The 12891-nt window shown below is 39.3% G+C and overlaps 1 long non-coding RNA gene across 7 annotated transcripts in view; it reads right to left on the bottom strand.

Moving 5' to 3' along the window:
- Nucleotides 1–3871: 3871 nt before the first annotated feature.
- LOC140700553 (uncharacterized) overlaps nt 3872–12891 on the bottom strand; it is a 77887-nt gene continuing 68867 nt past the window's right edge. For 4 of the 7 annotated variants that reach the window (XR_012078957.1, XR_012078958.1, XR_012078962.1 and 1 more), the window contains 3 exons: nt 12595–12737; nt 11546–11686; nt 7810–7981 (listed from right to left, as the gene is read on the bottom strand). This is a non-coding gene — a long non-coding RNA (uncharacterized lncRNA). Of the gene's footprint in view, nt 4203–7809; nt 7982–11545; nt 11687–12594; nt 12738–12891 lie in introns of those variants that run through there. The other 3 variants (XR_012078963.1, XR_012078959.1, XR_012078961.1) reach the window with 3 other exon arrangements.

The raw sequence follows: 12891 nt of genomic DNA, 5'->3' as shown, positions 1-12891 counted from the left end.
TAAATTTTTTTTCTCTGGAGCTTACGTCAACTTTCCCATTTAAAGTGAGTTTATTTGTAACCTCCCTCTTTTATTCTCTCCCTTGAATGAGAGGATTGGCTGAGTACAGCATTTAGCAGACCGGGTTTATGGACAAGCTGACTTCCTTTCCAGCTAGGGAACTGCTCAGAACAGGTGCAAAACCAGCCCCCTCCCTCCCTAATTGTCAGGGAAAAGATGCCTTTAATCTGGATAAGAAACTTATCAACACCTTTCACACTTTGAACACTAGGTAGGATAGTGCTGTCTTTCCTTTTTCCATTATTATTATTATTTTGAGTCTTTCAGGTCCACTAAGAAAGTCTGAAATCACAACATGCTCTGATTGGCTTACCTTCATCAGGGAAATTCTCATCAAGAATACCTCTTGGTTTTAGCTAAGAGTCCTGTGTTGCAAGGGGCCACTGTTATACTCTGGGAGGAGCACAACTGGACCAACTCTTCCACAGTCACGCCTTAACACTTCCCTACATCATCACCCCACTGACTACTCATGCTCTCTCTGTACCTGAATTGTGAGCTAAGCTTTCTCTGTTCTAATTTTCATGTCAGTCTGATTCTATGTGCTTTCTGGCTTCCAGAAATTTTCAGAATTTCTCTTTTGCTCCTGACATCATTTCCTCTGTTGCAGTCTGCTAGGAATGTGTACAAGTTTTATGGTATTTACCTCACCCTTGAAAATTTTAATTAATGGTCATTTTGTCATTTTGATGGGTTGCAGAAAGCAAACTGTTTGGAAGCTAGAGAGCTGACATTTGTATCATATTTGTTTACTAAATATATCTATTCCTGTGGGAATTATAAGGAATTTCATAATTGTATTTACACAATGATATACCATAGAAATTAAGAATTACAAAATAATTATAAGTTGTCTATGAAGTGGTCCTTTCCCTTCTTTTTCGAAGAGTAATATTCAAAATCTTCTGTGTTCCAGCAAGATCTGCAGCAGCCTGATGTGGACCTTGTTTTGAGACAGCGATTGAAAAGTGTTCCCACCAACATGCAAAGAATTTCCAATATCTGTCAGTACCGTCTGATTTTAAAGTATATGCATCTTTTACCACCTAGATTCCTGCTCACGGTAAGTGACATGTGGACTTTTCGTGCTTCCTGCACCAAGGACCATCTTTCCAGCTCAGACTGTAAAGTCCTTTCAGAATTCGGCAGCATTACTCATCTTGATTATGCCACCAGTCTCTTTGATGGGAGGTTCACCCACTTCCTTTAAGAATAAGGATGCGATTGAAGGTTTAACTTCAAACATTTAAGGCACTTAAGATGCCAGGTCCAATTTATTTACAGCTTCTGATCGATGTCTACTTTCTGTGTGGAGCGTGAATTTCGGATGGGGATTACCTCCATCAGTTCACTTGCCATCCCTAGGCACAGGTGAAGACAGCACCCTTTTCAAGAATCACCTAGCACCACAGTCATCTTTGACTAAGCAAGATTTTCGACTTTTGACTTTTTGGACTTCTAATAGTCTAACTGGAGAATTGTTTGGACAGCATATGCAGGAAAGATGTTAAAAATGGAGTCCCTTTAGAAAATTGAGTACATAATCACCAGTATAAAATCCAGCTTTGACTAAGGTTTTAAAAAATTGTTACTTAATCTGCTTTGGAGCCAATGAAATAAGTAAACTGAAGATGTTCGTTAGAGTGGAAGACTATCTCTCACTGAAAAATGTTGGGTGTATTTTTCTTATGATTCATGCTTGGTTTATATTTTAACATAATCTCCTTGGAGAGAAAGCATGGCCCTTCGTGGTGGGATGATGACTAGGCAGGGAGATATGAGATATGACTTTTAATCCTCAATCTGTCACCAAGGATTGTCTGACCTTTGTCCTGTCGCCTATCTGGACATGGGCAGCTGTACCTCTGAAACAATCTTTCAGTTTCCTCTCATTTCTAAGAATCTGTTTTCTATGCTACTGATTGTGTTTTTTGTTTTATGATTAGGCTCTGAGAAAGTTATGAAAATCCCCATACAAGTAAACAGACAATCATAATAATGACAAAAACAAAAATTAGAATCCGCAACTTCATTTTTTTTCCCCTCTAGCAAGTCTGTAGTTATTCCAGTATTGTCTACAGGTATCTGATTTTATGGGAGTGCCATATTTAAGCATTCATTATCAACTCATGCAATCAGACTTAAGTGCACCTAAGTACACCATCTGTCTTTTTCTTTCTTATATATTCCTCTGTAGTCACACACAGATATCTGCTATTCTAGTAGTGTCTGGAGCCTATTACAGCTGCACCAGTTACAGTGCAATCAGCAGACGAGGCATCCCCTTTCCAAGTCCTGATTTTCAGAATTTAATAGCACCAATGTTTATAATGGCTTTACCCTTAATGTGATACATTCACGCTTTTCTACACAGGTGCGTGTGTGTGTGTGTGTGTGTTTCCCCAAATCTCCAAAGGCAAAGTCTGTCTTTGGGGGAACAGTTCAAAGCTTGGACCTATTATTAAAAAGGCAAAGCATGACATAAAATGTTTTGCAAATCCAAGAGTTTTCTGGTCAAGCTGTATAGTCATGCAAACCATTTCAAGACTACAATGCAGGCAGAGAATGGCTGGAAGACAGCTGGCGGTTCCATCACTGTAGTCCCTGGGGTGAGAGCCTCGTCCTTTTGACTGGTTTCTACTGTCCTGTTACTCAAACAGTGTGCCTGATCTTGGCCCAAAGAGGCATCAGTTCACTCTCTGCAAAGCAAACTGGAACACACCTTTTCAACATATCAGTGATGCCTTGACGGCAATGGGACCAGCGGTACAAAGCAGGGGCGCTCAGGGGTAGGTCTTGCATTTTGGCAACATAAGCATGTAAATGAATAGGACACAGGCTAAGGACTGAGGTCTCATGGAAATCAAATAAGATACTTAGGTTGCATTCTGGAAAAATCACCACACATTCCTGAAATAAAATTCCCCTAAGGATGCTGAATCTTGACTTTCAGTCCTTGTACCATGTATGATCTGGTGACATAGAAATAGCTGTAGTAAAACAGAGGAGCTGTCTTTTGAAATCACTCTGCCTTCATTTTAGGTCCCACCCTTGCCACTGACTAATTGCGCGGTTTTAAGCTGGTTGCTTAACCCTCGTTAACCTTGGCTGCTCTAGCTGGAATGAGGATAATAATACCATTGTCCATAGCTGTTGTGAAGATGGAGACAAAACAGAGTATGCCAAAAGTATGATGAGCACTGCATAAACGAGAGAAGAAAAATAGTTCTATAAGGCATTACTATGTGCCAGACTCTACTCAAGTAACTTTCGTTTCATTGTCTAAGTGAAACTTCACAACAAGAGGTAAATACTATTAGCAACTCCATGATAGATGGGAGATTTACAGAGAGGTTAAGTTACCTGAATACACATTCAGCTGGTTCTTGATAGAATCAATAACTGAACCCAAGAAGAACCGATTCCCTAGCCCACACTCTCACCTATTACTCTGTACTTCCTTGAAGAAAGCCAAGCAGCTAGCCAGCTGGCCACCCAGCTTGCCCAGTGCACAAGTATGCGGGAAAATATAGTTTACTACGCCTACCTGTCTACAGCTCCACACTGCCCATCTTGGTCACAGCTGGTTGAGCTACTGGATGACCTGGCTTAAAAATTGTCCATCCAGAAATAGGCCAACAAGGGATGACCTGGCCAAATGCAAAAAAAATGGAACAAATAAGATTTTCTTGTTAAGGAATTTGAATGAAAAAAATGCAGAGAGAATTTATCCTTAAGTAATGAAAATAAGAATTGAAACAAGAAAAAGGCCAGGGTACTTGAAGTTTGTAATGGTAATATCAGTTTTATTAGCCCACATTGGCTGCACCATGATACTTTTAAGTACCAAAGCACTGGTGGTCTTTTTCTTCTAAGCTATCAGTATGTCATGATTTTTTTTTTAAAAATCTGGAATCTGAATCATATAAAACTTTAGGAGGTGCACAAAGAGATCAATGGAACCAAGTGGACCTCTGAATGTGTTCCAACAGTATTTCCCCCTTGTTCAAAATTCTTCCCTGGTACTTTGTTGATGTTTTCAATTCTTCTTTCCAAGGTGATTATATCACAGGAGGACCAATTTGGGTTCATGGTTACTTCCAGAGCTCCTGATAGGATTGGCTGAGAGTGGTAGCAGGTACCTTAGGGAAAATAGTTGGAAGGTGAGTTAAGGGGATTGGGAGAGAAGAGGACAGCGAAAAGGTGGGGAGGGTCCCCAGGACCGGGTTCCAGCTGCCTACCCAGAGCCTGATTGTCTCCTCTTGCACGTAGGTCCCTTTTTCCCCTGTTCCTTTATCCTCATAAGACCAAATTCATTTCTTAAGATCTCATCACTGCCATCCCTCCAGCACCATAAATACTACTATTTTTCTTAACAGGAGCTGTTTTTCCAAATCATCTGCCCTTGGCATACTCTAACCAAAAGGTCTGAATAACTCAGTCTTCTCTCAAGTGGAACAGAATCTGACATACAACATAGAACCATATTGCTCAATACAATAGCTTCCAGCTGCACATGGCTACTGAACACTTGAAATGTGGCTAGTCTCAATTGAAATCTACCATAAGTGTAGGTAGGACATTCTGGATTTCAAAAACTTATTACAAATGAAAGAATGCAAAATATCTCACTGTCTTTGTGTTGGTTATCTGTTGAAAAAATATTTTGGAATATTTGTTTAAATAAAATACAATATTGATACTAATTTCATTTATTTCTTTTAATTTTTTATTGAAGTAGAGTTGATTTACAATGTTGTGTTAATTGCTGGTGTACAGCAAGGTGATTCTGTTGTATACATATCTATTCTTTCTCATTATAGGTTATTGCAAGCTATTGAATATAGATCCCTGTGCTATATGGTAGGACCCTGTTGTTTATCTGTTTTGTATATAATAGCTTGTATCTGCTGATTGTAGACTTCTAATCTTTTTACTTTTTTAATGTAGCTCCTAGAAAATGTGTAATTCTATATGTGGCTTGCATTGTATTTGTGTTGGGTTGGACTGGTGTAGAAGTTGACAGCAAACATATTTCACTTTAAAAAAATGGAAATAATACTGGTGTTAATACAGGTAATTTGAAATTACAGGGAATAAGTATCAAAATGCTATTGTGGCCATTTTGCTTTATAGCAATCTCGAACTGTGAGGTATTAGGTGCCAATCAAAATTATGAGAAGTGAGTCAGCAGAAGCTCTGAAAAAGGGAAAATATATAGAACAAGCAGAGAGCCGGGGGCCCTACGCTGCATAAAGACTGGATGCCAGAGTGGAAACGAGCTGAGAAGAGGACCGCGACAGGTAACACTGCCTCCCAAGCAGAGGGAAGATGCCCCAGCCCCAATTCTCGAGGTCCTTACTGGCCTCTGGACCATCCTTCAGTTTCTGTTCTTTCTGAGGCTATGTGTGGGTAGCTTCACTGAAAACCTCTGGGAGGCACACGTTCCTTGCCTTTATTAAGCACCTTCAACATACAAAGTCCCTTTCTTTTGCTTGGGGACACAATAGAGGACAAACCAGGCATGTCTTTGCTTGCATTTTGAGGAAAAGAAACTCATATTATAGAAGTAGGCAGTATTTAATAACAGTGAAACAATAACTAAGCAAGAAACATTGAGGTAGTGAGAAGATAGCTGAAGACTAGAAAACAGGTTGATGCCACAGAAGGTTTGTGTCAGGAGATGGCTTCTCCTTATTTGGAAAGTGACAGTTGAGCTGAGACATGGAAAGTGAGAAAGAGCCAGTCATGCAAAAAGCTTAGAGAAGGGAGAGAAACGGGAGAACGTTTCAGACAGAAGGAGCAGCAGGTGCGATGTCCCAAAGGCAGAAAGATTTTTAGTTTGTTGGAGAAACTGTGGTTGTGATTGGAGGGAGAGTAGTATGAGATAAGACAAAAGAGTCAGACAAGGGACCAGTCCATGTGCACAATTTGGGTTTTATTCTGAATGCACTGGAAAGCCATGGAAGTGTTTCCAGCTGTGGAATGACATGGCCAACTAGTAACCCACTGCAGTGGTCCAAGATGTGATAGAAGCTTGGTTTTGAATCATCCCCGGTACTTGTGAATCAACAGAATGCAGGATTGTGTCATTTATATGAAACTTACTGAATTTGCCAAGAAATAATAATATTCAGCTAGTTTTTAAATGTTCAATGCTATTTTCATCAATTGCAAAATTTATATATGCTCTTTGAAATAAATTTTGAAAGTATCAATAAGCACAAAAAAATTCATATTTCTGCCACCCTCTAGACATGACTGACATTTTACCATGTATTGTTCCATACATTTGTAACATTTAGGTGTTTATGTGTAGATACTTTTCAGAAACTTTTTTTTTTACTTACACTGGAGATATATTTTTATACCATTAAATATTCTCCTACAGAATCATTGGCTGCATGGCAATTCATGTGTATGGATGTTAGAGAACTGATCTGATACACTACACTTAGGGATAAAATTTATTATTAGTGTTATTAGTATTTTAAGTATATAATAAAATGTGATTATTGTCACCTTTATAAATAAATATTTGTGTTTACCCTTAATTATTTCCAAATGATGAATTCCAAATCATTTAATTACATCCTAATTTAAAATATTTCCACATTTTCAATGTATAACATATATGGTACTGTATTCTTATACCAGTTTCCCAGAACTTTTAGACATAATGGGTATGATAATTTTATAATTCTTTGTCTATTTAAAAGACAGTTAATGATATATCACTGTTATTTAAAGTACATATTTTAAATTTATACTTCAGTCTAGTAAGATTGAATTTTTTTTTGAATTGGTCATTTACCTGTAGTCTCTTAAAATTACTTATTAATAATTTTGTTATGGAGGTCCTCATTCAGCATGGCCTTAAAATGAATAAAAGGATAGAGAAATTGTTGAGATGTTATTTCTGAAATGAAGTTAAATCAGGAAAAAGATTCTATTGAGTAACGGCACAGCTAATGCCAAGTAATCCCTGACAAAGTGATAACACTAGACGCTGAAAAAATTCCAAGAGGCTCACCTACAAGAAAATCGCTCAACACAAATTTTCCTTCTATTCAATAATAGCTGCTGAGAATACGCTCAGAAGTTTCTGAGGATTCCGAAATACTATGTAGATCATGTCTTACATCTCTTTTTTACAGGAGGATCCACTTATGGTCTACTCAACTTGTCCAAGGTTCTGATCTCCCTGGAAAACAGCTTGAAGTGAATTGTTGTTAAGTTGGAGAAAGTAAGTAACTAGTGAGAAAAAGATGTATACCCTACCAGCAGGAAAACCTGATCGGTGCTGTTTAGAGGTGAGAGTTTGATATTGATTATTTTCCTAACTAAACAAATGACCCCAAGAAACTCTAGAAATTTCTTTATGAGTCAGAGTTTGGAACCCTATCTTGTTTCTTGGCCACTTAGTATTTCTCACTTAAAACGAATCATTTCATCTAAGAGGCCACAAGTAGGAACTTTAAGCTCCAAATGTTTCCTTCACCTGAGTGCACACATTACCCTACTGAAGAGTTTCACAACTGATCGCAGACAAGACTTCGCAGAGCTCAGCTGAAAAGTTAGGAGATCAAGGGTCTAAAGACCTGGATTCTTATCCTGGCTTCTTCAGATTCTGACTTGCCTCCTTGAGGGGAGACACTTAAACAAAGCCTCAGTTCATTTTTGCATAAATTATTTATTATGTAAAGTAAGTTAAGATGCATTAATTTACTATCAAATGCTGAAGTTTTATACAAACACAGGAAGTTACTGGGGCTGGAGTCACAAATGCAAACACCTTCAAGGGGTGGGTTGTCGTCCGTGTGCAGTGGGTCCTTTGAGCCTGTGGGTTCTGTTCCAGTTCCTCAGGATTGCTGTCATTGTGCCAATAAGGACGTGGTGTTGTCTGATATTTCCTTTCTTCCTTTTTCAAAAGAAAAATTTTTAATCCCGATTTGTGTTGTAAAATCTCCCTAAGTATTGACAGCTGATTAAAATATATTTCAAAAATAAATTTGTTGGGCAATCAAATCATACAGGCTACACATTCTACAGACTGTTTCATTGTCTCCAATTTTTGTGGTTGCTGACACCTCTCAAACCTCCATGTTAGCGTCTTTAGTTAAGAGTATTTATTGTACTGAGTGTATCAAATGTAGTCCAATCTTGTAGTAGCCAATTATTTGTAATTATTTCCACGATAAGGGTTTTTTCTCTTCAGGTGGCCAATTACTTCCTATCAAATTATCCTGAAAAGCATTATTTTCATTTCCATTTGTAGACGTCTCAAGACTTTATTTTCCATTCAGTACAAGTAAATGAAAAGGAAATAATAGCAGTCAGTGCAATTACGACTGTGATCTTACCTGCCTGGATTGATTAGAAGTCCTTACTCTAATCATGCAAACTCTTTATTAATGTTAAGTTTATTAAAACCTAGGCTCAGATTTAGTTTTTTCTTGAAGGATTTCAGTTGTTTTATCTTTTTATTTTACAAGATGGCAAGGAGAACAGGCTAGGGAAACCAAAGGAAAGCCTGGTAACCAGAGGGACCCAGTCTTTCCTGTCATTTGGCTTCACCACACTGATCTCCATTAAAACCCCTTCTCCATTTATCAAAACTCTGTCTCTGGTGAATTACAGTGAATTACAGTGGAGTGTTGCTAATTCATACTAATGACTGGAATACCCAGTGCAGATTATTGAATTCTGAGTATTAGCAAGTGAGCAAAAAAAGGGGGGGGGGTGGATGACAATAAATTCAGGCTACTGCATCACAAAAGTGTCCTTTGTTCATTTGTTTTCTTAATTATAAGCTAGTTTTTAATTAATTAGCTTAATGTTTCAGTGATACTAGTACAAATTGTCCATAGAGCATTCCAACATTAAATATTAGCTAAAAATTAGGTGCAAGTTTATTTGGCAGTGAGTTGAAATAAAGCATTGGCAGAAGAGTGAGGTGAAATTTAGATTGGTACTAAATTCACTAAATTTCCATAGATTGGTACTAAATTCACTAAATTTCCACTTAATGTAATATTCTTTTTTTTTCAGCCTTGGCATCAGTAGTTGGTATTAAATATGGTTTCTGACTCCACCAGTGCCCTAGGGAAGGGCTGTCCACTGTTGAACACGTACTTGCTGTAAAGAAATGGCAACTGGACATTCACAAGGACTTGGCCTGGTTGTGGCTGCTCCTGCTTGATATTCCCAGGAGCAGCCCAGGATGAAAACCACTCCCTCCCTTCTCTGTTTTTCAAGAAGAAAAAAAAGAAGAAAAATTGGGTAGAATGTAGCAAAAATACAATTAATTTCTCTTTAAGGTTAAGCATTGGAGGGCTCCTTATGTTATAGGTGATGAAAATGCAGTTCAGAGAGAGACAGAGAACAAGGTCCCATTAGAGAGGATTCAGTTTTATGTTCTTTTCAATATACCTCCTTGGATGCTGGAAGATGCCTCGCACTCCTTCTCACATTTTCTTATTTATTTGTTATGGATTCTTTTAATATATAGGCTGTAAGACAGTATAGACCAGGGCCTGAATTTGTTTTCTGCTCACACTGTGCCCACGCCACCTAGCAGAGTTCTCTAGCAAATTGTAATCACTCAGTGTACATGCATTAAATGACTGAATGCCTACATTATACAGTAGAGAGTCCCAGGATCTAAGGATACAGAGCTGGAGACCTTTCCTTTAGAGAGCTCACGTTCTTGAGAGGGGAAAAAAAAAAATATGCAAATCAATACAGTAGAATGTTAAACCCAGACTGCCATGAAAGCACAGAGTGGGTGAAACAAAGTAGGCTTAAGATAGTCAGGTCATGCAAGGCCTCCAGAGGGAAATGGCATTGGAGAGTGAGGAAGAGTCAGTCAGATGGAGAAGGGTGGAAAACTGCTTAGGGTACTTCACTCAGTTCATTGTTGAGAGGGGATAGAAAAGAAGAAGGTACAGGGAAAAGTTTATAAAGAACGTTGTATGCCAGGTGAGCTGCCTAATTCCACTTGGTTGCCATCAGGAGCAGTTTCACAGATGGACCAACGGGGACAAGACTAGAGGCAAGAAGCCCAGTGAGGAGACTTGCAATAGCCCAGCTGAGATCAGAAAAGGGCTGTATGGGATCAGTGGTTGCTACTCTGAACATATTTCTTCCCCTCCTCATATGTAGGATTTCTGGAAAACTACCCTTCCCCAAATCTGAGCCTGCGGTTTGCGTGAGATGACTTCATCCTCGGCTCCAAGGGTGACTTTTAATTAACTTCAGCTAATCAGCAAGACCCACTCACTTGGCCACAGCCATTGGACTGGGACGAGGCATGTGAGTCAAGTGAAGTAAATGGGGCCAGCAACTATCTGCACTGGGCTTTTGGAAGAGAATCACCTCTGCTTTTTGGGGAGAAATGGTTGAGAATATATTGTTCTGACTTATAATTTTTTGACTTGAGATGGTGTGGAAGTGATATACATTCAATAGGAACCTGGAGAACTTTGAGTTTTGGGTTTTGATCTTTTTCCTACCTTGTGATGTGTGGTACAATCCTCTCTCATGATGCTGGGCAGTTGCAGCTCCCAGTTAGCCATGTGACCACGGGAACCACCAACCAATATACTTACAACCATTCTGTACCCAGACAACCATTCTATTTTCCACATTTAGTACAGCATTCAATAAATTACATGAGATATTCCACACTTTATTATAAAATGGGCTTTGTGCTACACAATTTTGCTCAACTGGAAGATAACATAAGCACATTTAAGGTAGGTAGGCTAAGATACCGTGCTTGCTAAGTTAGTTGTATTAAATGCATTTTCAACTTATGATATGGGGACATAACCCCACCGTAAGTCAAGGATGATCTGCGGTACTCTGTCTTCCAGAACCAGGAAATGCAGCCTGGACACCATTGGTCACCAAATTGTGAACAGAAAGAAAATCGACTTTTAGATTAAGCCAACACTACAGAAAACAAACATGGAGAAGCAAATGTACCAAACTTCACTTTAAGTCTACTCTAACTTGAGGTCATAGAGTTATAGAGAATTATGAATTTTTAAAATCATTTATAATCTTTAAATGGGTTTTCCTATAACTTGGACTTTCCTGTTCCTGGAAGTATCTTAACTGCTGAAAACCTGTCTGTGGCTGTGACAGTCTAGATGAAGGTAGATGACCTCTCCTAGTCTCTTGGTTTTTACAATTCCCTCTCACCCTTAGTTTATTAAGAAAATATCAAGCGTGCAATCATCCAGCTGACGACTGAAGAAAAATGACAAAAACATCGCAAGAGTCAGTTGACTCCTCCACAGTGCCCTGACAGCTTTTCTCCCTTCCTCTCTGTTGCCTGCCTGTCTTTGGCTGCCAAGAATTTGCTGTTTGCTTCTCACTTCCCTCATCCAATCCACACTGAGAAGATAACGTGCCCAGCCAGCTCGAGAACGGAAAGCGACTGTCGGCACACATTTCTCCGTGAACGAAAATAACCTACCCGTGCGGAGTGGCCTCTGCTCTCCAGGGCTGAGGCCGTGCTGGGTTAGGTGGGGAATTCTTCAGCCTTCTGGTCCTGGGATTTCAGCTAATGGCTTTGGGGTTTTGCACGAGCCACATGCTCCTGGCTTTAATGTTGCCACTGTGGATGAGAACTTGTCATGTTGTATAATATTACACAGTTACTCCAAAGCAGCTTTCTGGCTAAGTGACAGCCTTTGACATGTCTCTAATATTGACAGTAGTGGTGACTTTCAAGTTTTCTATTTATTTCAGGTAGAAATGGAGCAGAGAGTTTTAAACAAAATAAACACGTGCAAAGGAAACTTGTGGTTTAGTAAAAATATTGAGGGAGTCTGAATACTTGCTCTGCTGTTTTCTAGCCATGGACTGTTGCACCAGTTTAGAGACTGAGCATCTGCCTGTAGAATGGAAATGGTGATAATGTCCACCTTGAAGCATCAAAACCATGTTATCCAATGTGTCTAAGTGTCATGTGTGATGCCCAGTTCACCACAGACAGTAATGGTACAGCTTTTAACTGGGACTCCTGCTAGGCCCATAACCTTCTCTAAGTAAACAGCTACAATCTAGCACTTAACTCTGAGAACCCCTAGGCAAGGTTGGTTTTGCCATAAGGATGATTGATTCTACCTGGACCACAGATGATTATACCATTGGTAGCCAAGCCCAACACAGGTGACCTATGAGGTGGCCAAGGAATTATAACCTGACAGATGCCTAAATATGAACCACATCTAAGAGTCTGATGGACTCTTGTTTGAATTATGAAAAAATCAGGGTGTTAGTAGCAAGGATTGAAACTGAAAGGATTTACAGAGAGAAGCCATGATGTTAGGACAAAGGCATGAATCGTCACTGAGGTTATGACAAAGGAGAGAGTAAGCAAACTGGCGAAGTTCAGATAGATCCATAGACGGGCAGAATCAGTGAGTTTACTGTGAGGGAGACGACAGACCTAGAGAGAAGCAGACACATGAAGAGGAGCTAGGTTACATGAATGGCAAAGCATAAGTCAGATCAATGAACCTGTCTACTCGGGACCTGGCGACTTTCAGTAGATCATCTAGAGACAGGAAGGTCCTGGAGGAGACTGGATGGTGGAATTGTTAATGATACATCTCTGGAGCCAGAAGAGCTGGGCTCAGGTCTTTGTCTCTGTCACTTGCCAGCTGTAGGGATTTAAGCAAGTTACTCAACCTCTTTACTGTCTCAGTTTCTTCATCTGTAAAATGGGGATACAGTGGGACCCACTATTAGAGCTATAATGCAAAATAAATAAGTGAAGACACGTAAAGGCTTAGTACACTACTAGCATATAGTTAT

The sequence above is a fragment of the Vicugna pacos genome, chromosome 2 (assembly GCF_048564905.1).
Source record: "Vicugna pacos chromosome 2, VicPac4, whole genome shotgun sequence".
Lineage (NCBI taxonomy): Eukaryota > Metazoa > Chordata > Mammalia > Artiodactyla > Camelidae > Vicugna > Vicugna pacos.
This window is presented reverse-complemented; position numbering and strand designations above follow the sequence as displayed.